The 22824-nt window shown below is 38.1% G+C and overlaps 1 pseudogene; it reads left to right on the plus strand.

The window, feature by feature from the left end:
• The first annotated feature begins 655 nt into the window (after nucleotides 1–655).
• Nucleotides 656–1448, plus strand: LOC113890499 (annotated as a pseudogene).
• The last annotated feature ends 21376 nt before the right edge of the window (nucleotides 1449–22824 follow it).

Here is a 22824-nt window from a genome sequence, read left to right on the forward strand (position 1 = left end):
TCATCTTTCAGTGTCATATTTTTTTTTGCCTTTTCATACTGTTCATGGGGTTCTCAAGGCAAGAATACTGAAGTGGCTTGCCATTCTCTTCTCCAGTGGACCACATTTTGTTAGAACTCTCCACCATGGCAGAGGTCTTGGGTGGCCCTATAAGGCATGGCTCATAATTTCACTGAGTTAGACAAGGCTGTGGTCCACGTGATCAGTTTTATTAGTTTACTGTGATTGTGGTTTTCATTCTGTCTGCCCTAAGAGGGAGAAGGATAAGAGGCTTACGGAAGCTTCCTGATGGGAGAGACTGCCTGTGGGGGAAAATGGGTCTTGTCTGATGGGCGGGGCCATGCTCAGTAAATTTTGAATCCAATTATCTGTTGATAATTGGGGCTCTGTTCCCTCCCTGTTGTTTGGCCTGAGGCCAAACTATGGTGGAGGTAATGAAGATAATGGTGACCTCCACTATTGCAGGTGGTGGGATGGGGCGGGGGACGGTTAGGGAGACTCTGAGAATGGTTAGAGCGAAGTCTGGGGTGGGGGTCCGGTGGGTTTTTCAGAGGCTTGGAGGGCAGCACAGATGTTTATACTGTTGTTGTTTAAAACCAGATGGATTTGAAAGCTATAGCACCTCCTCTTTCGGGGGAGCCAGTGGCTACACACAGTCCCCTGGGGACTTTGGATCTCCGACAGCTTCCCAGGCTGAAAAGAAATCCAGAGCTCAAGCTCAGCACATTGTACCTTGTACCATATCTCCGCTGCTTTCTGCTACTCTGGTTGATGAAGTATTCAGAACTGGAAATGTTGAGATTTCACAGGTCACTATTGTGGGGATTATCAGAAATGCAGAGAAGGCTGCAACCAATATTGTTTACAAGATAGATGACATGACCGCTGCACCCATGGATGTTCGCCAGTGGGTTGACACAGATGATGCCAGCAGTGAAAACACTGTGGTCCCTCCAGAAACATATGTGAAAGTGGCTGGTCATCTGAGATCTTTCCAGAACAAGAAAAGCCTGGTAGCCTTTAAGATCATGCCCCTGGAGGATATGAACGAGTTCACCACACATATTCTGGAAGTAGTCAATGCACACATGATGCTGAGCCAGTCGAACAGCCAGCCTTCAGCAGGGAGAGCACCTATCAGCAATCCAGGAATGGGTGAAGCTGGGAACTTCAGTGGGAATAACTTCATACCAGCAAATGACCTCACTGTAGCCCAGAACCAGGTGCTGAATTTGACCAAGGCTTGCCCAAGACTTGAAGGATTGAACTTTCAGGATCTCAAGAACCAACTCCAACACATGTCCGTAGCCTCAATCAAGCTAGCTGTGGATTTTCTAAGCAACTAGGGACACATCTATTCCACCGTGGATGATGATCATTTTAAATCCACAGATGCAGAATAACTGGATCTAATTGGGTACCCGAGATATTTTCCAGTTGGACCTTTTTTTGCAGCCTCTTGTCTCCAGCTGTGCATATAATTGGCGAGTTGACTTATAGGAAGTAGATTTCATCTATAAAAGATCTCAACCGACATCCTTTTGAAACTTACTACTACTCTTATGTGTTTTTGATGGACTTCCCTGGTAGCCCAAACGGTAAAACCTCTGCCTATAATGCGGGAGACCCGGGTTTGATCCCTGGCTCAGGAAGATCACCTGGAGAAGGAAACGACAACCCACTCCAGTATTCATGCCTGGAAAATCCCATGGACTGAGGAGCCTGGTGGGCTACAATCCATGGGGTCGCAAAGAGTCGGACATGACTGAGCGACTTCTGTGTGTGTGTGTATGACCCTGCAGCAGGCCACTGCTGACCCACGCCTCCACTGGAGATTCCTGGACACTCACAGGCAAGTGTGGGTCAGTCTCTTGTGGGGTCGTTACTCCTTTCTCCTGGGTACTGGTGCACTCAAGATTTTGTTTGTGCTCTCCAAGTATCTCTTTCCCTAGTTCTGTGGAAGTTCTGTAATCAAATCCCACTTGCCTCCAAAGTTAAATTCCCTAGAGTTTCTCAGTCCCTTTGCCAGGTCCCCAGGTTGGGAAATCTTTTATGGGTCCTAGAACTTTCTTAACAATGAGAGAATTTCTTTGGTATAATTGTCCTGCCGTTTGTGGGTAATCAGCTTGGTGGCTCTGTTATGGGTTTAATGGCAACCTCCTCTAAGAGGACTTAAGCTACAAGCTGTGTGACCCAGGTAGCTTCCCCCAGAGTCCCTGCCCCAGCAACAGGCCACTGCTGACCCATAACTCTGCAAAAGATTCAAACACAAGTCTAGCTCAGTTTCTGTGGGGGTTTCTGGGTCCTGGTGTGCACAAGATTTTGTTTGAGCCCTCCAAGCATCTCTGACAGGTATGGGGTTTGATTCTAAATGCAATTTTGCCACCTCCTACAGTCTTGCTGGGCTTCTCCTTTGCACTTGGATGTGGGATATCTTTTTTTGGTGGGATCCAACATTCTCCTGTTGATGATTGTTCAGCAGCAAGTTGTAATTTTGGAGTTTTTGCATGAGAAGATGAGCATGTATCCTTCCACTCTGCCATCTTGCCAGATTCTTATGATGGCTTTAGAGAGGTTATCTCAGTAAGTTGGGGGTGTGGGGTCCTGGGAGGTGGACCTGCTGACCAATCCCTTCTGCCCAGGTATCCCATGACTTTACCATCAATTTCAACCCCTAGGACAATGAGTGTGAAGGTAGGAGTGTGAATAGCCCAGGGTTGGGGTGCACTGGGGCTGTGCTCACACCCATATCCCCACCGGGATCCTGGGTGTGGTGGAGGCCTACCAGAAATGCCTGCCCTGGGTTCAGTAATTTAGACATAAAGCTACAAAATAGAACAAACTTCATTTTGGTTCAAAAGATGATAATTTACTTATTCTACTTCAAAGCATGAGACAAGGTTTTCACTCAGTTCTTAATCTAAAAGATATATTGAAAATGTTGTTGTTATTCGGTCTCAAAGTCATGTCTGTCTGACTTTGGAACCCCATGGACTGCAGCAAGCCAGGCTTCCTCATCTTTCACTATCTCCTGGAGTTAGTGCAAACTCCATTGAGTCAGTGATGCTGTCCAACCATCTCATCCTCTGTTGCCCCCTTCTCCTCCTGCCCACAATCTTTCCCAGCATCAGGATCTTTTCCAATGAGTCAGCTCTTTGCATCAGGAGGGCAAAGTATTGGAGCTTCAGCTTCAGCATCAGTCCTTCCAACGAATATCCAGGGTTGATTTCCTTTAGAATTGACTGGTTTGATCTCCTTGCAATCCAAGAGACTCTAAAGAGCCTTCTCCAGCACCACAGTGAAAGCATTAGTTTTTCAGCAATCAGCATTCATTATGATCCAACTCTCACATCCCAACATGACTACTGGAAAAACCATAGCTTTGACTAGACAGACCTTTGTCAGAAAAATGATGTCTCTGCTTTTAACTATGCTGTTTAGGTTGGTCATAGCTTTTCTTCCAAAGAGTAAGCAGTTTTAAATTTCATGGTCCACAGTGATTTTGGAGCCTAAAAAAATAAAATCTGCCACTGTTTCCATTTATCCCCCATCTATTTGCCATGAAGTGATGGGACCAGATGCCATATTTGGATATGAATCAACTGTTTTTTGAAAAGCAATAGCTAATAATTAATAATTCTATAGTACTTGCTAACTGTCAGGTAGTATTCTAATTATTTTAATGATATATAGCTATACAGTGCAATATAACAACACAGTGAAGTAAGTCCTACAAGAGACAGGCCAAATAACTTGTCCCAGGTCCACAGTTCATAAATCCTGGAGCTGTTATTTGAACCCAGATGTTGTGGTCTCAAATTTCAAATATAAAACGTGTCCTTGGGAAAGAATACATTCTTTAAAAGGTCATTTGGAAAGCGAATTGCCATACATTGAATTAAACAACCAAAATAATTATTCCATAAATTTTTATGGCACCTCCTATGTGCCAGGCATTGTTTAAAACATTAGGGATAAGTGCTGAATTAAGCTTAGTTCATTTTTCTCAGGGAGCCAATGTTTTCATCAGGCAGAGAGTAAATGTTAAATAAAATATATATTGAGATAAAATAAAATATATATTGAGTTAAATAAAATATATGTTGTGATAAAAACTAAGGAAAATGAAGTAGATAAATAGAATAAAACAAAGTTGTGCCAGTGTGGAATTGGTGGTTACTCTAGGCTTCCCTGGTGGCTCAGATGGTAAAGCATCTGTCTACAATCCAGGGGACCCAGGTTCCATCACTGGGTTGGGAAGATCCCCTGGAGAAGGAAATGGCAATCCACTCCAGAACTATTGCCTGGAAAATCCCATGGACAGAGGAGCCTGGTAGGCTATAGGCCATGGGGCCGCAAAGAGTCAGACATGACTGAGTGACTTCACTTTCTAGATCACTAGGATGGGTAGGATTTTCTTCACTGATACAGTGTGAGGGGAGCTGAGTCCTGAATGAGGAGAACTCCAGATGAAGGTTTGGAAGGAGATCCAGAGTAGAAAATCTGCATCAGGAAAGATCTGCTGTTGGTGATCTTGGCTGATAGAAGAACCAGCAAGTCAGCCAGGAGACCACAAGAGCTGGGACTTTTTCCTAAATAAAATAAGAAGCATTTGCAGGGTTTTAGGAAGGGGAAATTTAGTTTATGTACCCTGCCCATATTCATTGGGCCTGACAATTGAGCTATTTTTCAGCTGATCTGCAACTGCTTATACCTGTACATCTTTGCCTGGGCTTTCTCTGAAGCTTTGGAAGGCTGGTTTGTTCTTACAAAAGAAGGCAAAAATGCAGAAAAGGCACACACAGACAATGATTGCTGTATATGACTACCCCAACTCCCTCACTCATCTGCTAAGATTACTCCAAAAAGACTCCAAAAATCCAGAGTTTCTTGAAGAAATTAATATTTAAGAATTCAGGAACCTCTGGTTTGGTAACATCCTTTATTGGTTGATTTCTTTCTCTTCTCATTTCTTCACTCCCATGCCAAATATTGTTTTACTTCAAAAATAAGACACTCACACATGAATCTTTGTCTAGTATCTACTTCTGATGGGACCCAAACTGAAGCAATTTTGATTTACTGACTAAAATAACCACCTTGACCCTTGTGAAGAATGGAATGAAAGCAAGGACACAAATAGTGCTGTTTTAGTGGCTCAAGGGAAAGATGATAGTGACTTAAATTAAAAAGTAGAAATGGAGGAAGGTGGATTCATTAAGAAAATACGTTGAGGGTAAGGTTGATACTAATTGCTAGTATAAGGTCTGTGTATGTGGTAGAGTCTCACATATGTATGTGGTGCAATCTCAAACACGACAGAATGATCTCTGTCTGTTTCCAAGGCAAAACATTCACTATCACGGTAATCCAGGTCTATGCCCAAACCAGTAATGCTGAAGAAGCTGAAAATGAACACTTCTAGAAAGACCTGCAAGAACTTCTAGAGCTAACACCCCAAAAAAGATGTCTTTTTCATCATAGGGGACTGGAATGAAAAGGTAGGAAATGAAGAGACACCTGGAGCAACAGGCAAATTTGTCCTTAGAGTACAAAAGAAAGCAGGGTAAAGGCAAACAGAGTTTTTCCAAGAGGATGCACTGGTCATAGCAAACATCCTCTTCCAACAGCACAAGAGAAGCCTCTGCACATGGACAGCACCAGATGGTCAATACTGAAATCAGACTGATTATATTCTTTGCAGCCAGAGATGGAGAAGCTCTATACAGTCAGAAAAAACAAGACCGGGAGCTGACTGTGGCTCAAATCATGAACTCCTTAATGCCAAATTCAGACTTCAATTGAAGAAAGTAGGGAAATCCACTAGACCATTCAGGTATGACCTAACTCAAATCCCTTACGAGTATACAGTGGAAGTGAGAAATACATTCAAGGGATTAGATCTGATAGAATGCCTGAAGAACTATGGAAAAAGTTTCCTGAGATTGTATAGGAGGCAGTGATCAAGACCATCCCCAAGAAAAAGAAATGTAAAAACGCAAAATGATTGTCTTAGGAGGCCTAACACATAGCTGAGAAAAGAAGAAAAGCTAAAGGCAAAGGAGAAAAGGAAAGGTAATACCCATGTGAATGCAGAGTTCCAAAGAATAGCAAGGAGAGAGAAGAAAGCCTTCCTCAGTGATCAATGAAAAGAAATAGAGGAAAACAATAGAATGGGAATGACTAGAAATCTCTTTAAGAAAATTAGAGATACCAGGGAAACATTTCATGTAAAGATGACTACAATAAAGGAAAGAAATGGTATGGACCTAAGAGAAGCAGAAGATATTAAGAAGAGGTGGCAATAACACACAAAATAACTATACAAAAAACAAACAACAAAACTTCATGTCCCAGAACACCTCGATAATATGATCACTCGCTTCAAGCCAGACATCCTGGAATGAGAAGTCAAGTGGGCCTTGGGAAGCATCACTACGAACAAAGCTAGTGGCTGTGATGGAATTCCAGTTGAGCTATTTCAAATCCTAAAAGATAATGCTGTGAAAGTGCTGCACTCAATATGCCACCAAATTTGGAAAAAAACTCAGGAGTGGCCATAGGACTACAAAAGGTCAGTTTTCATTCCAATCTCAAAGAAAGGCAATGCCAAAGAATGTTCAAAGTACCGCACAATTGCACTCATCTCCTTGGTCCATGGGATTTTTCAGGCAAGAGTACTGGAGTGGGTTGCCATTTCGTTCTCCAGGGGATCTTCCTGACCCAGGGATTGAACCCGGGTCTTGGATCAAAGCTGGGTCTCCCTCATTGCAGGCAGATGCTTTACCCTGTAAGCCACCAGGGAAGCCCCCACAGGCTAGCAAAGTAATACTCAAAATTCCCCAAGCCAGGCTTCAACAGTGTGTGAACTGTGAACTTCCAAACATTCCAGCTGGATTTAGAAAAGGTAGAGGAACCAGAGATCAAATCGCCAACATCTGCTGGGTCATAGTAAAAGCAAGAGAATTCCAGAGGAATATTTCCTTCTGTTTTATTGATTACACCAAAGCCTTTGATGTGTGGATCACAAGAAACTTTGGAAAACTCTTAAAGAGATGGGAATACCAGACTACCTTCCCTGCCTCCTGACAATCTGTATACAGATTAAGCAACAACAGTTAGATCTGGACATGGAACAGCAGACTGATTCCAAATTGGGAAAGGAGTATGTCAAAATGACCTCCCCAATATACCTCTCCATTCTCAGTGATACAAAAACATTTTTGTATGCTGTAGAATAGAATCAAGCAGAGAAGAAATTTTGAAGATTTCTTTAGCAGTTTGTTCAGCACACACAGAGATAGACACACACACATACACACTCACACAATTACAATATGACTGAAGAATAGAAGTGTTTTGAGTATATAATCTGTCTGAATGATGAAAGATTGAGTGTTAAGTCAATATTGGGCTACAGTGGATATTGAAGCCCAATATCTCTATTTGATGACCATCTATGATTTACAAATAATAAATTATGCTTAAAATTTTGTATTTATCTAATTTCATTTAAAAGTTATATCACATGTATTTACATTTGAAGATCCATTTTAGAATATTTTTCAAAATTCCCAGTGGCTAATTTCCTCTGAGGTCATTATCCCACTCATTGCAGTATTAAATATACTCTTATTTTCAAATGGCACATGCAGGAATAGCACTCACCTTTTGGGCAAAACCAAATATTTTAATTAAAAATATTATTCCTGTAATATGGTTTTGAAAAGAAATGTTATTCCTGGATTCACTGCTTGAGCAGTTCTCAGAGATCTTTTGTCTTCAACTAATCTGAACAGTTGGCAGGTTATAAAAATCATGTCAACAAGCTTTTGTTCAAATTTTTAGCCTTCATAAATTCAAAACTAAAAAGAATTGTCTTTTGAGAGCATCCTTGTAAAGTCTGTTGTTTTGAAATTTGATTAGTGAGAATAATACTTGTTTTGAGTACCTCAATTTCTTTAACATTCTTCTCTTTTGTTCATGTTCCTCATATAATTATAGTACCTGTCTAAGATGATTTTTCATGGAAGCTGCACTGTAGTACATGGTTTTGTGGTTTTTCCTATTTGTGAGATGAAATGTTGAGGTGACAGAACAGGTATTGTGACTTTAATTAACCTCACAAGGTCTAAAAAACTTTACAAGTAGAACCTTTTTGTGGAATAAATATGTGAGATAAATGGAAATAAATAACTAACAATGAATTAGTTCTCAAAACTTCATTTTTTAATGTTATGAATGAATGCATACCAGATGACCCTGAAAAGTTAAGATTATAATATAATACACTATGGAGCTTCCCCAGTGGCTCAGCTGGTAAAGAATCTGCCTGCCAGTGCAGGAAATGCAAGAGACAGATTCTACCTCTGGCTCAGGAAGACCCCTTGGAGAAGGAAATGGCAACCCACTCCTGTATTTTTGCTTGAAAATTTCCATGGACAGAGAAGCTTGGCGGGCTATAGTTCATGGGGTCGCAAAGAGTTGGACATGACTGAGCACATACTCACGTGCACACATACTCATAATGTGATATTTATTGCTTTTTTCCTTGAATTTTTACTTAAGTTATATAAAGCATAATTTGATTCAAAAATATACAATGATCTTTCTAGATTAATTTCAGGAACACACTCCCTTTTACTATTTATATTAACACACAATCTATTTGAGTTTTAGTGTAACTATTTGCTAGTTCCTAATAGTGTCCCATCACTTCATGGGAAATAGGTGGGGAAACAGTGGAAACAGTGTCAGATTTTATTTTTGGGGGGCTCCAAAATCACTGCAGATTGTGACTGCAGCCATGAAATTAAAGACACTTACACCTTGGCAGGAAAGTTATGACCAACCTAGACAGCATATTCAAAACCAGAAATATTACTTTGCCAACAAAGTCCGTCTACTCAAGGCTATGGTTTTTTCAGTGGTCATGTATGGATGTGAGAGTTGGACTGTGAAGAAAGCTGAGTGCCAAAGAATTGATGCTTTTGAACTGTGGTGTTGGAGAAGACTCTTGAGAGTCCCTTGGACTGCAAGGAGATCCAACCAGTCCATTCTAAAGGAGATCAGTCCTGGGTGTTCATTGGAAGGACTGATGCTGAGGCTGAAAATCCAATACTTTGGCCACCTAATGCAAAGAGTTGACTCATTGGAAAAGACTCTGATGCTGGGAGGGATTGGGGGCAGGAGGAGAAGGAGACGACAGAGGATGAGATGGCTGGATGGTATCAACAACTCTATGCATATGAGTTTGGGTGAACTCCAGGAGTTTGTGATGGACAGGGAGGCCTGGCGTGCTGCAATTCATGGTGTCACAAAGAGCTGGACATGACTGAGCGACTGAACTGAACTGAACTGAATAGTGTCTCATGTGTGTGTGTGTTTATACACACTTAAGTTACAAATTACTTTGCATGTTTCTAGTTCAAGATCATCTCTCACAATGAAAACATACCTGTTGACCATCTACTGTGTGCAAGGCATGTTTTCCAGTATAGTGCTTGCCTAACAATAAATTTAAAATACCTTATTTTTATGATATACAATCACAGAATTTGGTCCTGAAGATCTTTGAAGAATCATCTTCTCATTTTCTTTGCAATTATCTTTTAAGGAAAAGGAAAAAAAAATAAGAAAGGCTATAATGTAAATAAGCAGCTTATAAAATTCGAATAGAACTGAACAGAATGACTAAACAACTTACTAATCAACTGATTCATCAATATCTTTAGCACAGGCAAGGAGACAGAGTTAAGGGCAATAGCTGGCTTTATTTGTTTAGTTTGGTTTTCACAAACTGCTGTCAGCATATTGGAAACCCAGCAAAGCCAGTGGTATAATTCCAGTCCATCACCCCATGCCTGAGAGCTAGGGAAGGGAATATTGCAAATCTCAATCCAAGAGCAGAAAAAGATTGATTTCCCAGCTCAATACTCAGGAAGGAAGAGACAAATCCTCCTTTCTTCCACCTTTCCTAGTTAGTTCCTCAGTGGCTAGGGTGATACCCATCCACACAGGGGAGGGCAGTTAGCTGAATCCACTGATTTAGATGTTAATCTCATTCAGAAATACCCTAGGAGACAAATTCGGAAATGATATTTAATCTGTGCACCCTGGAGCCCAGTCAAGCTGAAACATAAAGCAGTCTATCTCAATGGCCTTGAGTTTTACAGTGATGAGATCACAGCCAAAAAATACTGGAAGCTATACCACTGGTTTTGCTGGGTCAGCAGCCTTAGTTGAATTGGTGTGTGAGGTTAGTGTGAGTACCGTATAAAAAATTTGTATAATCAATAGGCAAAAGACAAACAAGCCAGAAGCAAAGTTTGAGCATATCACAGTAGAATAAATTAAAAAGGCCAAAAAAAAAAAGTTCAGAGTTGCTAACAGTGTCAGACTTTATTTTTCTGGGCTCCAAAATCACTGCAGATGGTGACTGCAGCCATGAAATTAAAAGACGCTTACTCCTTGGAAGGAAAGTTATGACCAACCTAGATAGCATATTCAAAAGCAGAGACATTACTTTGCCAACAAAGGTTCATCTAGTCAAGGCTATGGTTTTTCCTGTGGTCATGCGTGGATGTGAGAGTTGGACTGTGAAGAAGGCAGAGCGCCGAAGAATTGATGCTTTTGAACTGTGGTGTTGGAGAAGACTCTTGAGAGTCCTTTGGACTGCAAGGAGATCCAACCAGTCCATTCTGAAGGAGATCAGCCCTGGGATTTCTTTGGAAGGAATGATTCTGAAGCTGAAACTCCAGTACTTTGGCCACCTCATGCGAAGAGTTGACTCATTGGAAAAGACTCTGATGCTGGGAGGGATTGAGGGCAGGAGGAGAAGGGGACGACAGAGGATGAGATGGCTGGATGGCATCACTGACTCGACAGATGTGAGTCTCAGTGAACTCCGGGAGTTGGTGATGGACAGGGAGGCCTGGCATGCTGCGATTCATGGGGTCACAAAGAGTCGGACATGACTGAGCGACTGATCTGATCTGATCTGATTGCATTGAGAAATGAAAGTAAAAGTCACAAAGAGGAACCATGTAATTCATAGTCAGTTGGTCAAAATAAATAAGTCTAATCTAATATTCGAAAGAATAACACACACACAAAGCATATATATATATATACACACACACATGTGTATGTGTGTATATAATGTAATAGACAAATCTTATAAAGCTGAGCATTTGCTTTTCCAGTGACTTAGCAGTGATGTCTTCAACAGGAAACATGCATAAGTGCATTTATACAATGTTCTTTATAGCAGAACACTGGAAACAAAACAAATGCCCATCAGATGGGAAAGGACAAGTAGTAATTATATAGCTACACAAAGATATATTGCATGGCTTTAAAAATGAGCTACTAATAGAACCACCATGTGTCAACATGTACAATTCTTAGTAACATGATGTTAAGTGAGGAATGTAAGTTATAGTATAAACTGTGTAGAGTATGACTAATATTTAATTGTAGGACTGGGCAATAATTTATGAATATTTATCATAGTATCAATGCAAATAAAGAAATGAAATAGGAGAGAACAACACATATACCCATAAACACAGTGTGTCTTTAACCAAGGATTGTGATTAATTAACTAAAAAATATAACAATGGAAAGTAATAAGTAAATTTAAATTAATAAAAATCCACATAATCACACAACTCTACCAGTTATCAGACTTTAAGAAATCTCCATTTTTCCATCATTAAAATGCACATGGTCTACATATATGTTTGAGAATATATTTGAGTAAGTCAGAATAATTTTTGACCCTAGAAACTACTGGTTTCAGTTCTCAAAAGATCCTAATTCCCTCTTCTTCTTTTTCTAATTATTCTGATTGAAATCCCACAATGTTTGACACACAAAGCTAGAAACCAAATAGAGTAGCTCTTCTTTATATCAGTCTCTTCCATTTTAATTTGTACGTATCTCATTCTAAATTCACCTTTATCTAAGATGCAGAGGGAATTTGAACTGTACAGCAGGAAACGACTTTAATTGAATGTAAATCTTGATTGTAATGTATTAACTTACATTAATAAGAGTAACAATAATCAAATGATGTCTAGGGCTTAAAATTTGCCAGACATTGTTCTGTGTTTGTTTGTACATTTCATTTACTCCTCATAACATGTCTAGGAGATTAATATTTTTGGAATTCACTTTTGTATAGATGAAAAAACTGAGGCATAAAATAACTGTTATGGGTTGAATTGTGTGACCCCCTCCAACTTCATACGTTGAAGTTATACCATTCAGTATTTAACAACGCGTTTGTATTTGTAGATAGGAAATTACCTTTAAAGAGATAATTAAGGTTAAATGAGGTCAGATATCAGAGAAGGCAATGGCAACCCACTCCAGTACTCTTGCCTGGAAAATCCCATGGACGGAGGAGCCTGGTGGGCTGCCGTGTATGGGGTCGCACAGTCGGACATGACTGAAGTGATGCAGCAGCAGCAGCAGCAGCAGCAGTATCAGCAGCAGCAGAGGTCAGAAATGGGCTTTCTTGATGGCTCAGTGGTAGAGAATTTGCCTGCCAACCAGGAGACACGGGTTCAAACCTTCAGTCAAGAAGATTCCCTGGAAAAGGAAATGGCAGTCCACTCCAGTATTTTTGCCTGGGAAATCCATGGACAGAGGAGCCTAGTATGCTACAGTCTACGGGTCACAAATTAGTCAGACACATCTTAGCAACCAAATAACAAAGACAGACATGTGGACCTTAATCCATTAGGACTGCTATCCTAATATGAAGGGAGATTAAGACACAGATACCCACATAGGGAAAATTATATGAAAACACTGAAACACATCTCCAAGCCAAGAAGAGAGGTCTTAGAATAAATTAACCCTGCCACACCTTGATCCAAGACTTCTAGCCCACAAATGTAAGGAAATAAGTTTCTGTTTTCTATGCCATCTGTTTGTGGTACTTTATTATGGCTGTTGTAGCAAACTAATACTGTGACTTGTTCAAACAGTTAGTAAATGGTGAAAGTTGGGTATAAATCAAGAAATTAAGGCTACATTATAAGAAACTCCACGACCTTTCACTGGTGTGAGTTAAATTTTAAAATGAGAGGAGAGGCTAGAGCCTAGAAGATGGACTGTAATTACAATGTTCCCTGAGCTTTGTGGAAGATTTAAGTGACATGTTCCTTTTCACAGTCTTACATTATCACATTAATTTATTTACAAATGCATTTCTCTATAGTGCACAGATTGCTTAAATATCTGATATGCTTCAAATTATCACCATCTGAATATGTTTCTTTCCTCCTTGTATGTCTTTCTTTATCTAGTCTTAAATGTCTTTATTGAATTACTAGGGCTGCTGTTACAAAATATCACCAACTGTGTGATTTAAAACAACAGAAATGTATTCTCTAACAATTCTGAGGACCATTAACCTGAAATCTAGCTGTAGATAGGGTCGTACTATCTCTGAAAACTCTACAATAGGATCATTTCTTGTTTCTTCATAGATTCTAATAGTTGCTGGCAATCCTTGGTGTTGCCTTGCTAATGGCACCTTGGCTTCTTGCCTCTATCTTTATATGGCCCTCTTTCCCTTAGGTATGTCTTGGCACCTATGCTTCCATATTCTTGAAGAGCATCAGTTACTGGATTTAGGGTCCAGTGTGACTCCATCTTTATTACATCCACAAAGACCTGTTTTCCAAATAATGCCCTATTCATAAGAATTGTAGGTTATTTTTTACCATATAGTCAGATAAGTCTAAAATAAAGTCATACTCAGTCTAAACAGACCAACATATTTGCAATATGTATAGCCTATTTTTAAATTTTATTATTCAATGTCATATGAAGTCATTAACTATATTTAATCTCCTATCAGATGTCAAAGTTTATGCTCTACTAGATAATTAATAAATTATTAGCCAATGAAAACAAAAGAAGTCAACAAGTTCATTTCATTCTTTGCTTTAGGCTAATTTACACAGCCCATCTTCTTCATCTGCTTTTGAATTTGAAAATATGATTCTAGCTTATGGAGAAAAGGAAGCTAAGACAAAATAGTGAGTAGCAATATTTATTACTTTAACTGAATTATAAGCTTCCTAAAAACTAATGCAATATGTAATGTCTTTATGGGGCATATTTTATCCCCCCCTGATATTTCACACACTGCTATAATAGAAGTTCAGTGAGGGAATGATTGCTGTCTCCAAGTTTAGATCAAATTTCTTCTTGCTGCCCAACTTCATTTATTTATTTCATCAATATTTAGTGATTTCCAATTATTTTCTAAATACAATGCAGTGCATTAAGAATGAATTTGAAAACATCTATGCCTTAGAGTTTCTGATCACTTTCAAATTAATTTTTTGAATTAAAGAATAACTTCTTCCAGTTTATGTGTCTTCTTGCTTATTTTATATGTTTTATTATTCATATTCTATTAGCAAATGAAATAAAATAGAAACTCTTGAAAAGAGACTTTGTTAATTGTTTCATGAGCATACCTTGAAGATACTATAAGTTGAAATATGTTGTAATAAACACACGTGAAATAATAGAGAAGTAAGAAATAAAATTAAGTTGTAACCTTAAACAAACCTTTATAAGAATATAAATTGATACCATAATTTTCATTAACAAAGTTTAAATCTTTGGGTTTAATATTACAGACATTATCACCCCCATCGCTCAATATATGCCAATTGCCAAAAGAGAAATGTAACTATACCTGATAAATACAGTAGATTCACAATGCAATTTGAGAAGTAGTTCTTGCTACTATTCTGTAAATTTGAGATTGTTTCAGAAGTTAAAAAGTTAAATTAATGAAGAGAAGCTCTGAACCTATAATAAAATTCAGGATAGGAAAATTTACTTTTTCATAAAAGTTGTTAAGCATTTAGAGATTCTATTTGGATACAAACTCAGTACCTGTAATGATAACAATAATGAAATACAGCTTGAAATAGGGATTAAAAATATTTCCACTAGAATTTTTTTCTTTTATTCTATGTCTGTATGAGATGACAGGCTTCCCTGGTAGCTCAGTGGTAAGGAATTTACCTGCAAAGAAGAGATGAAAGTTTCTTCCCTGCAGAAGGAAATGGCAACCCACTCCAGGAAATCCGATGGACAGAAGAGACTAGCAAGCTACAGTCCATGGGGTCGCAAAGAGTCAGAGATGACTTTTTACTAAACAGCAACCACAAATGAGATGATGGATGTTCAGCAAATTTATTGTGGTAATCCTTTTATAATGTGTTTAAATCATCATTATACTGTACACCTTAAACTTATACAGTGTCAAGTATATATCAATAAAACTCAAAGAAAAATAAGTAAAAATTAATTTCACTAGACTTTGATGGTAGAAACTTATCTTTTTAACTAATATATTATCAGTACAGTGTCTACCATTAATACATATTTATTAAACAAATGAATAATATGTGGTAAATAATAATCAGTAAATAAATTGTAATTTAAACCGTTAAAAAAAAATATATGAAAGACACACCAAGACCTTTGCTAATGTGGATACCAAATAGAATGCCATTCACAGATTTAAAATAACATTGCTTTTTCTGAAAGGAAAATGTACAGACTTTATTCCAGGTCAACTAAAAACTTATATTATGCCTAAGAAAGTAGAACATTGTTACAGCCTTTTATGTTACCTTGGAAAAAGGTTATTTCAACATTATCATTAATTTGTTAGTATAAAACTGGCTAATTTCCCCAAGGTTCTTAAAATTTGAGAGCACATCTTTGAGGCTTCTGAAGTGCAATTATTGGAAAATGAATAAAAAGCTTAAATTGGAATAAATGTAATAATCTTTGTTTGACTTCTCCTAATATCACAATCAATCCAAAGAGAGTTTTACCTTGTGCAGAGCTTAAAATAAAAATACACCTCTCTTGCAGCTTAGTTTCAATGTGTATATGCTTAATTTAATCTTGTTTTAAGCAAAAAAAAATTAATAAAGATATTTATGGAATCGATTAATCATACTTCAATATAAATAAAAATAATTATAGCCTGAAATTTCTAAATTATTGATAGGTTATACTAGATTTCTAAAGAGTATAAAAAGGTCAGATATAATTTCAGACAAATATTCCCTTTTGTCCGTGACTTTGGCCCAAAGACCGAACCTTATGGACTGTGTTGAATTGTTAGAAAGCCTAATGACTCTGGTCTCTGAATCGCATATGCATTCCTGACCATGTGAGATGGCCCAGCAACACTGCATTTATAAAAACAAGTTTGGCCAGAAGTCACATCTGAGATTTTGTTATTTGTCTCGTGTGCTTCAGGGAAAGATGGAGAGGATGGTTTGTAGGTTGGGGAATGAGCAGTCTGGAAAGGGGAAAAAGCTGACTGGGTGAAATCCAAATGCCTTTAGTAGCAGAATGGCAGGAAAGTTGGGAAAGCCATATTTTAATACATTTTGTCTTATGTAACATCACCCTTTAACTCACATGGTAAATTAGAAACAAGTCTAACCAGTGTACTTGATATTGTTTGTTTTCCTCCTTGCTTCTAACTCATCCTGGGAACATCATTTAACATCCCAAGGACGAGAGCCACCTCCCAAGTAGAAATTCTTTTTTTCAGATATGTGATTCCATATCCATTTTGAGGAACTGAGTGACACATGGGCATAATAACCAAATGAAAACATTAGGAGAGGGGCCATAAATGTATGTTTGTCCCTATTTTTGATATTCTGTAATTTTTTAGACCTCACTAAATTCCATCTACTAATGTAGTGTCTAAAATGTAAGTTGCTAAGGAAGGTAGGAAAGCTATAATATGACAAACCTAGACAACATATTAAAAAACAGAGACATCACTTTGACAACAAAGGTCTATATTGTCAAAGCTATGGTTTTTCCAGTAGTCATGTATGGTTGTGAGAGTTGGATCATAAAGAAGGCTGAGTACCAAAGAATTGATGCTTTTGAATTGTGGTGTTGGAGAAGACTCCTAAGAGTCCCCTGGACAACAAGGAGATTAAGCCAGTCAATCCTAAAGGAAATCAATCCTGAATATTCATTGGGAGGACTGATGCTGAAGCTGAAGTTCCAGTACTTTATCTTATGCAAAGTGCTAACTCATTGGAAAAGACCCTGAAGCTGGAAAAGCTTGAAGGCAAAAGGAGAAGGGAACAGGAGAGGATGAGATGGCTAGACAGTTTCACCAACTCAAAGGACGTGAATTTGAGCAAGCTCTGTGAGAGAGTGAAGAAGAGAGGAGCCTGGCATACTACAATCCATTAGGTCACAGAGAGTTGGACCTGACTTAGCCACTGAACAACAACAAGCATTATCTTACTTCTTGACTCTTTCAGGATTAATCATCTTTGGAGGCTTAGGGTTGAATCTTTGTGCGTTAATGCTTAGAATGTACCACTGATAAAACATGTCTCAGTGAAAAGCAAGGCGCAAGTGCAAGAAAGCTACTTAGTTATTTCTCAGATACATTTGAAAAATTCAGTATTTTTTATCATGAATTTTATCATGAATCATTTCTGTATCATGATTACAGAATTGCATTCTTGAATTATGTTATATGTAGCTCATTATAGGAAAAATGATATCATTCTTTATCATTGTTTACCTAGGAAGCTTGGAGAAATTTTATTCGTTCACTGTCTTCAGACTGAAGATGTGATATTCTTGAGGTTGCAGAAAATACCATCCTATAAACTTTCCTTTAACTTTTTATTCAGCAAACTTAATCTAATTTAAAACTCTAGAATTTATAACTTGAATATATAGATTATTTTTAATAAAAAAGAAAATTAAGTTTAGCATTATAAACCAAAATATTTACTTTAAGAAATTAATGAGAGATTTTATAAGAAAAGACAGTTCATTGTTAATAATTCCTTAGCTAAGGAAAAAATACAGACATATTTTTCCAGGACTTATTTTAGATATTAAATTTTCTTGAATTGACATCTACAAAAATGACCTGAACTATAAGAGGTTATATACAATAGAATTACAAAAATGCTTGGAAATTAAGGATTTAAATATCAAGCTAATGTCTGCTGAACAGTGTTCATACTAATATGTTGCTCTATGATATTAAAGGATACCAAGTATCATGTGTATTCTTCTGTAAATCTAGATTAAAAGATGTCTCTTAAGGTTATACTTTTTTTGATTCATTGTTTGCATATTAATTTGAAAACAACTCAAGCTACGCACACACACAAAAAAACAGTTTCATAGCTAAATTACCCATTTAAGTGAAAAAATGGCTCAGTTTAACAACAGTTGTTCATTCACTAAGTTGTTTCTGACTCTGGAACCCCATGGGCTAGAGCACACCAGGCTATACTGCCCTCCACTATCTCCCAAAGTTTGCTCAAGTTCATGTCTATTGAGTCAGTGATGCTATCTAATCATGTCATACTTTGCTGCCGTCTTCTGTTTGATTTTCAGTCTTTTCCAGCGTCATGGTCTTTTACAATGAGTCAGCTCTTTGCATCAGGTGGCCAAAATACTGGAGCTTCGGCTTCAACATCAATCCTTCCAATGAATATTCAGGGTCGATTTCCATTAGGATTGACTGGTTTAATATCCTTGCAGCATAACAATAAACCCTGATTAATATCAGGCTTTATTCCAATTTTGGAGAAGGCAATGGCAACCCACTCCAGTACTCTTGCCTGAAAAATCCCATGGATGGAGGAGACTGGTAGGCTGCAGTCCATGGGGTCGCTAGGATTCGGACATGACTCAGCGACTTCACTTTCACTTTTCACTTTTATGCACTGGAGAAGGAAATGGCAACCCACTCCAGTGTTCATGCCTGGAGAATCCCAGGGACAGGGGAGCCTGGTGGGCTGCCGTCTATGGGGTCGCACAGAGTCAAACACGACTGAAGCGACTTAGTAGTAGCAGTATTCCAATTTAGAGTCAGTTGACACAGTCCTCAATGAGTGGCTATTTTGCAGAATCATTTTGCCCTCTAAAAACTGTGATGCTTCTTCTGAAACATTTGTCACATACTAAACTCAACATACCAACTTTTTCCCCCTCAGCACTATAAATAATATGCATTAACATCTTATTACTCAAACCCATTTTATTTTCTCTTTATAATCTCTGTTTGCAAGACCCTCTATTCCCAAGAAACTCAACACTAAACAGTTTTAGAATCAGTAGTAAATATATGTTTGATTTGGTCTAATTTGCTATGACTTAACAAGTAATAGTAACTATTTAACTATTGATAATTGATGATGAAACAGTAATTTTTATCCATCAGAGGTTTTCCAAACAAAAAATAAAATACAAAGCTATCACTCATTCACATTCATTTTGATAATCCTTGGTGAATGGGTCTAACAGCAAATGAATGTACAAGTTCCTCAAATGTTTAATCTGTCTTTATTATATATAGTATTTGCTCATTTATCTGTAAATAATGAGCATTGCACCCTTGATAAATCTGGGGAAAAGCCGAACTCTTCCTCTCATAAAGTTAATATCTATTTGTAAATTTCAGTTAACTCTTGTCAATATAAAACAAAAATGTCATTTGCAGATCTACTCTGCTAATATTGAAGCAAAATGGGATAATGGATAGGAGTAGTCATCCATCCATCTATCCATTTATTTCTTCTTTTCTTTTAAAATCCCTTCAAAACATTTATGCTATATTCTATGCTATACATATATGCTAAACTCTTTCATTATGATGAGAAAAAAAGATGGAGCCTTCATCATAGGGCCTGCATCTAGGAGCTTGAAGTCTAAGGTACACATGCGAACACATAATTACCATATATAAAGGCATTCATTCAGCAAATGTTTACTGAAGTCTTCCTTGTCTCTAAGACAGGTGTGGGAGATATGACAGTATCAAAACTGTTCTGGTCCTGCCTTCATGGATTTTTACAATCTTGAGAGGTTGCAGGGCTGGCAAGACAACCAGTTATAAAAATCATATCACAAATAAACAGTAACGTTAAAATATTATAAAGTATAGATGAATAGGACTTTAACATTTTTAGACTGAGGACAAAATTATCTATCACGAAGTGACTTCAATTAAAAGTTGAATTTTAGAAGGAAAAGAAGGGAAAGAGAAAGAAGGAAAAGAGATAAATGAGAAAAGAAAAATAACTTTAATGGAGAATTAGCTAAAGTCATATTTTTGCTAGTGCTGATAAGTGAAAATATAGGATTTATTGGGAAAAAATATATGTGACCTTTACACACTTCATGCAAAACATCTTTCCTTTCAGTTTCTCTTGATTTTTTTAAAAGCAAGCTGGACTTTATTTTCTTTAGCACACATTTAAAATGTTGAATATATAGTGCCACTTTAAAAATTAGTAGGTGGCTTATTAAAGAATAGGACTTCCCTGGTGGCTCAGACGGTAAAGTGTCTGTCTACAATGTGGGAGACCTGGGTTCGATCCCTGGGTCAGGAAGTTCCCTGGAGAAGGAAATAGCAACCCACTCCAGTACTCTTGCCTAGACAATCTCATGGACGGAGGAGCCTAGTGTCCATGGGGTCGCAAAGAGTCGAACACGACTGAGCAACTTCACTTTCACTTTATTAAAGAATCTACGTGCCAATATAGAAGATGCAAGAGATGCAGGTTCGATACCTGGGTTGGGAAGATCCCCTAGAGGAGGAAATGGCAACCCACTCCAATATTCTTCCCTGGAGAATTCCATGGACAGAGAACCATTAGGGGCTATAATCCATGGGGTCACAAACAGTTGGACACGACTGAACAACTGGTCATAGTGCAGAGATAAATTAAGTAAACATACTGTTTCTAGGATTTCTTTCATAGTAATCTTATAAAAGCTTAATAATCTTATTCAAATCAGTTCAGTAGGTTCAGTTCAATCGCTCAGTAATGTCTGACTCTTTGCAACCCCATGGACTGCAGCATACCAGGCTTCTCTGTCATTCACCAACTCCCAGAGTTTACTCAAACTCATGTCCATTGAGTTGGTAATATCATCCAAGCATCTCATCCTCTGTCATCCCCTTCACCTCCCACCTTCAATCTTTCCCAGCATCAGGGTCTTTTCCAATGAGTCAGTAATTTACATCAGGTGAACAAAGCATTGGAGTTTCAACTTCAGCATCTGTCCTTCCAATGAATATTCAGGTCTGATTTCCTTTAGGATGGACTGGTTGAATCTCCTTGCAGGACAAGGGACTCTGAAGAGTCTTCTCCAACACCACAGTTCAAAAGCATCAATTCTTCAGCGCTCAGCCTTCTTTATAGTCCAACTCTCACATCTAAACACGACGAGTGGAAAAACCATAGCTTTGACTAGACAGGCCTTCTCTGGCAGGGTAATGTCTCTTTTTTAATATGCTGTCTAGGTTGGTCATAACTTTTCTTCCAAGAAATAAGTGTCTTTTAATTTCATGAATTCAGTTATTATCTGCAGTTATTCTGGAGCCCTCCCAAAAAAGTCTGTCACTCTTTCCATTGTTTCCCCATCTATTTGCCATGAAGTGATGGGACCAGATGCCATGATCTTAGTTTTCTGAATGTTGAGCTTTAAGCCAGCTTTTTCACTCTCCTCTTTCATTTTTATCAAGAGGCTCTTTAGTTCTTCCTCAATTTCTGACATAAGGGTGGTGTCATCTACATATCTGAGGTTATTGATATTTCTCCTGGCAATCTTGATTCCAGCTTGTGCTTCCTCCAGCCCAGCGTTTCTCATGATGTACTCTGCATATAAGTTAAAAAAGCAGGGTGACAATATACAGCCTTGATGAACTCCTTTTCCTATTTGGAACCAGTCTGTTGTTCCATGTCCAGTTCTAACTGTTGCTTCCTGACCTGCATACAGATTTCTCAAGAGGCAGATCAGGTGGTCTGGAATTATCTCTAAGAATTTTCCAGTTTGTTGTGATCCACACAGTCAAAGGCTTTGGCATAGTCAATAAAGCAGTAGATGTTTTTTTGGAACTCTCTTGCTTTTTTGATGATCCAGTGGATGTTGACAATTTGATCTCTGGTTCCTCTGCCGTTTCTAAATCCAGCTTGAGCATCTGGAAGTTCACAGTCCATCTACTGTTTAAGCCTGGCTTGGGGAATTTTGAGCACTACTTTAATAGAGTGTGAGATGAGTGCAGTTGTGCAGTAATTTGAGCATTCTTTGGCATTGCTTTTCTTTGGAATTGGAATGAAAACTGACCTTTTGCAGTCCTGTGGCCACTACTGAGTTTTCCAAATTTGCTGTCATATTGAGTGCAGCACTTTCACAGCATCATCTTTCAGGATTTGAAATAGCTCAACTGGAATTCCATCACTTCCACTAGGTTTGCTTGTAGTGTTGCTTCCTAAGTCCCACTTGACTTCACATTCCAGGATGTCTGGCTCAAAGTCACACCATCTTGCCACCTCATCTAAGTTATCTGGTAAACCTGACATACAGTCTTCCTGACCTAGGGATCAAACCCAGATCTCCTGCATTTTAGGCAGATTCTTTACTGTCTGAGCCACCAGAGAAGCCCAAAAGAGTATATATAATTCACCAAAGTTTAAATACTATATAGCTAGATGTTACTGTACGTCGTTTACCAGATAACTTAGATGAATGGATTGTTTTACCTCTAAAGATAAATTATCCTGAAGATATCATTGGTTAAGTACAGAGTGTTTAACGTTCAACAAATCACAATGCCAAGTAAAACTTTATCCTTAAATACCCAACTAGATGGAGCATACTTTCTCTATCATTTGACCTCAAGAATTCAAAACCTGGTTACAGTTTGGGAATTGATATTTTACTGTAGTTTTGGTTTGCATTTCTCTAAATATA

This window comes from Bos indicus x Bos taurus, chromosome 3 (assembly GCF_003369695.1).
Source record: "Bos indicus x Bos taurus breed Angus x Brahman F1 hybrid chromosome 3, Bos_hybrid_MaternalHap_v2.0, whole genome shotgun sequence".
Lineage (NCBI taxonomy): Eukaryota > Metazoa > Chordata > Mammalia > Artiodactyla > Bovidae > Bos > Bos indicus x Bos taurus.